The following is a 5,178-nucleotide window of genomic DNA, read 5'->3' as shown; positions in this document are numbered from 1 at the left end:
TAATTGAAATGAAACATTATACCGCCAAGTCGGGTTTCTGAACTGATCACACTTATAATAATATAAACCTTAATACCTTTTTTCCATTTGAATAAAAACAAACATCAAACAAAATAAAACCTAAAAATTGCAGACTAAACACAACACTAGAATAAGGAAGAACTAACAAAACAGAACATCTCTCTTTTCACATTTCGATAAGAACGAAACATTAAACCAAATAAAACCCAAAAATTGAAAATTCTGAACAATTAAATAAAACCATTAATACCAATCAACAAAAATTAAATAAAATCAAAACCCTAACTGTGAATGTTTAAAGTATGAAAAAATTAACCTGCTGATAGTTGATGTAGAAAAATTAGCATAACAGAATAGGCAAAGCACTAGTAGTGCAGCACCACCTAGTAGTAGCTGAGTACTACTACAGCTGCAGCAGAACAGAACCAAATGTCCAAAGGTTTAGAGAAAAAAAACTAAACTAAATATCAGAATAGAACAAAAAATCGTTTAGAAAAATCAGAAAAAATGAAGAACCAAGAAAATCAAAACAAAAAATCAAATTCAAAAATAAATAATCAGATCAAGAAAAAAATTGACCAAATAATTTACCACGACGCTGCGAATGCTGAACGTGGCTGACAGTTCGTGCTAACAAGTGGCGAGGAGGAGGGTTGAGAGAGGGAAACGAAGGTGCGATTAGTGAGGGAGAGGGAGACGGAGGCACGACGACTTCAGAGAGGGAGACGACAACGCGATGGGTGTTGAGCCATGGAGGGACATGGAAGGAGTGCTGGCACAGGGAGCACCGGCGGAGGGAGCTTCGACGGAGGAGTTCTGAGAGAGGTTGACCAACGAGTGTTATTGGGAGCAAGAGAGAGAGTGCCAGTGAAGAACGACCATTGCTCCTGCGTGAGAAGGATGTAGAAGGAGGAGAAGAGTGATGTAGCTGGGACTCACGAAGGTAGCATGAGAGCCACGACGAACCCACCACTGCTGCTATCGTCCTGCATGTCTGTGTGAGAAGGATGGAGGAGGAGTGCTCGAATGAAGAAAATGAGGGAGAGAGAGAGAGGCATTGCTGCTATGTGAATTAGGGTTAGGGGAATGGGGAATGAGGGTTTTGTTACTACATTTTCACTCTCAGACACAAAAAATTAAAATTTTTTTTGAAACCTTTTGGCCACGCTTTTGAAGCGTGCCAAAAAAAGTTATAGGAAATAGTCATGCTTTTAAAATGTTACTATAACGAAATCATGTCGCCATGCTTCAAAAGCGTGCCTGTTTCTCTCTATAAAGCGTGGCAAAAAAAATGTGGCTAAATCTCTAATCAATTGCCACCCTCAGAAAAGCGTGCCCATGGACCCCTTTTGTCACGATTTTGAAGCGTAGCAAAAAAACGTGGCCATATCTAATCAATCGCGACCCTTATAAAAGCGTGGCCATTGACCCTTTTTGGCCACGCTTTTAAAGTGTAGTAAGAAAAAAGCGTGGCCATAGGCCCTGATGAACGGAAATTGTCTATCGGTAAAGAATTTCACAAATGAATCTCGTTGCAAGTATAGTTCTAAACTAACAAACAATTCCTCAATAAAAAATTTGGTTGTCACAAGTAACAAACTCCAATAAAAATAAACCGAAGTATTTAAACCTCGGGTTGTCTCTCAAGGAATTGCAGGGAAGTGTGCTTAATTATTGGTTATGGCAAAGTATTTTGGGGTTTTGAATAAGAAATAAGAAAGATAAATGGCAAGAAAGTAAATGAAACTCAAATGTAAAAAGGTCTTGGCAAGGAATGATGGTCAAGGATCTTTATCCTTATCACTAACCACAACCTGATAATTGTAAGGATTAATCCCATTAAGTCATCCTCTAACGAGTAGAGGAAAGTCAAATGAGTTACACCAATCCTAATCCACAAGTCCTAGCCACCTCACTAATTGATTTAGTGAAAGCTAGAGTCAATGGATACCAATTATTAACACTTGGACATTAGTAACTCAAGTTCACCTAAGTTACCATCCCAAGCCAAGAACACCAAAATCTACTCTAACATCCTTCCAAGTATTTTGTCAAACACTTAGAAGGCATAAAAGGAAAGTAAGATAAAATTGCAAGAAATATAAATCTACAACTACCAATTGCAAGGAAATTAACAACAATAACTCAAATCAACAATAAAGGAACATCAAATATAAATTGCATTAAAGAAAAATAAAAGGAACAAGAGTGCATCAACAACAAAGTAAACAAATACAAAGATTAAAATACTAAACTAGGAAAGCAAAGGTAAAGGAACAAGAAATTAGAAAGGAAAAGTAAACCAAAGCATGAATTAAACCTAGATCTAAAGAAGAATTAAACTAAACCTATCCTAATTCTAGAGAGAAGAGAGAGCTTCCCTCTCTAGAAACTAACTAAAGCATGGGAAAAACTCCACTATGTGCTCCCCCCTTGACTCCTCATGAATTCTGCATGTAATAGGCTCAGAAATGAGTTGGATCTGGGCCTGGGAAGCTCAGAAATTGCCCCCCAGCATTTTCACTTTAATGAGGTCACGTGCGAGCTACGACGCGTACGCATGGGTCACGCGTACGTCTTCTTTAGATCTAGGTTTAATTCATGCGATTTCAATTCCAGGCGTGCGCGTCTGTCACGCATGCGCGTCGATGAATGCACTCCCAATCCTTGATTTTTCCATGAGTTCTCCACTTTGCATGCTTTTCTCTTCACTCCTTTGATCCATTCCGAACCTTTTCAACCTGAATTCACTAACAAACACATCAAGGCATCTAGTGGAATCAAAGGTGAATTAAAATTAGCAAATTAAAGGCTTAAAAAGTATGTTTTCACTCTTAAGCACAAATTAGGAGAAAGTCATGAAACCATGCTATTTCATTGAATAAATGTAAGAAAAGTTGATAAAATCCACTCAATTTAGTATAAAATGTACCACAAAATAGTGGTGCATCAGGCCCTTTTTTCTTGTAGTGGAGGTAGAAGATAATGCAACTAAGGTGAAGAAGAAGGTGAAAAAATGAAAGGTCGTGAAAATTGTGGTAGATTTGAAGACTTCAATGAGGGTGCAGAGTTTGGCCATGTTGATGCGTAAGCATCTTTTCTATCTTTTCCTAGTGAAGATAGATTTTAAATTAATTAGTATTAGATATAAAAAGGGATGCCAAGCGGGTGATTCCAACACAACATTATTCCATTCCAATCTACAATCCTTATTTTTCTCTGAACCATGAGCAACTAAACCTCCACTGTTAAGGTTAGGAGCTCTGTCTATTTGTATGGATTGATTTTATTGCTTTTTCTATTTTAATTCATGTATGAATTTATAATTTAAGAATTATTTTCGCTCTTTATCATATGAATTTGGGTGGAACAGAAGTATGACCCTCTTTCTATTTGAGTTCTTGTATAACTTGGAAAAGCTCTTTACTTGAACAACAGCTTGAAAAAATATTCTCCTAAATTTTAATTATCTGGATTTAATGGGATACGTGACATATAATCCTTTTATTTTTGGGTAATTAGAGTTTTTGTGGCATATAAACTAGAATTTGATCATCACCCTTTAATTGGAATTAATTGACCAAGGAATTGGCAGTTGATGAATTTTAGAGGAAACTAGGAAGGTTTAAGGAATTAGGGTCTAGTCACATATAGTTTGCCATGAATTAAATCCTACATAATTAAAATAAATTAATAAGAAAAATCAATCCGAAAAATAGATAACTCTGAAGCCTTAACTCTTTCTCCATACTTTATTCCCAACTTATTTACTTGTTCTTTTAATATTCTTTATATTGTTTAATGTCTTTTGAACACCAAAACACTATTTTCTGTTTGTATAACTAAGCCAATTAATCAGCCATTGTTGCTTAGTCCTTCAATCCTCGTGGGATCGACCCTCACTCACCTGAGGTATTACTTGGTACGACCCGGTGTACTTGCTGGCTAGTTTGTGGGTTATAAATTACCGCACCACATGTCACATGTGAAATTGAAAATTGGTATGAAGTTTGATATCTTTGAGCAGTTCAAGTTGGCCTTGAAGGACTACACAGTGGAACAAGAAAGATAACTATAATGGTTGAAGAATAATAAGTCAAGGTCTAAAATTAAATGTGCAGAAGAAGAGTGTGAAATTGAGGATTCTAGAGAAATTAGGGTTCAAAAAGACTATTTGATTGAGGGTGAATAAGGATTAAATTGTTCTCAGCTTTTTGTTTTATTCCAATATGTAATATAACTGTCAGGTCATTCTGTTTAGCATTACATATTAGTAACATCGTCAATGTTCGCAAAGAAATCTAACAGAAGGATCGAACGTGTCCACCGTTAATTATCCTTGAGAATCTATTTATTACTTTTTTCTTCTTAAAGGCTATTCTGTTCGAAGGAAAAATCTTTGAGGGCTTCATTGTCACTTTACTCTATTAAAAATAAAATTTTGATTAAACAAAATAAATGTACAAAATTTTGATCTTAAAATTTTATTTAACTAAAAAAATGATATATATAAATTAAGAAGAAAAAATCCTCTATGAAGGTTCGATTCAATTTTTCCTATGTCTTTTCAAAAATATGCTCTCACTTCTTTAAACATTTTTGAATGGTTCAAGTTCTGTTTATAAATAAATCACATAATAATGTAATAGAAGGTCTCACCAAAACTATGTACTTTAGTAATATTTATCGTTTGTACTTTATCAGAAAGAAAACGTTGTAATGCATGAATGTTACAAGGGTCGCTCTACGGTACAGATACAAGTTGGTACAGATATACAGATATTCCATCTCTTTGAATATGAGATTAACACGTGGTGCTGTGTTTCAGAGCTTGTCTACTGCCTTATGTTAGCTGTGGACTGTGGCTGAGCCAACTAGCAAAAATAGTGTGATTCAAATATAAGCTGCTAGACTTGCTGAAGTGGGCTTTGGCAGTGAATTGGGTATCTAAAAACTGAATTGGACCCAAAGCTTTTTTTTTTTAATTTGTTAATAGGAGGAAAAAAAGAGAAACCAGGTGTAGTAGCCATGGATACTAAAATAGAAATGAAGATCGTCTCCCCAAAAATGAAATCCTAGGTTGCAGGGAGACAGATACAGCCGCCATCGTGGTGCTGTGGCAGAGGTTGACGTCTGGAAACCGATTCTGATCGAAGT

Source organism: Arachis ipaensis, chromosome B6 (assembly GCF_059453495.1).
Source record: "Arachis ipaensis isolate K30076 ecotype BB chromosome B6, ASM5945349v1, whole genome shotgun sequence".
Lineage (NCBI taxonomy): Eukaryota > Viridiplantae > Streptophyta > Magnoliopsida > Fabales > Fabaceae > Arachis > Arachis ipaensis.
This window is presented reverse-complemented; position numbering follows the sequence as displayed.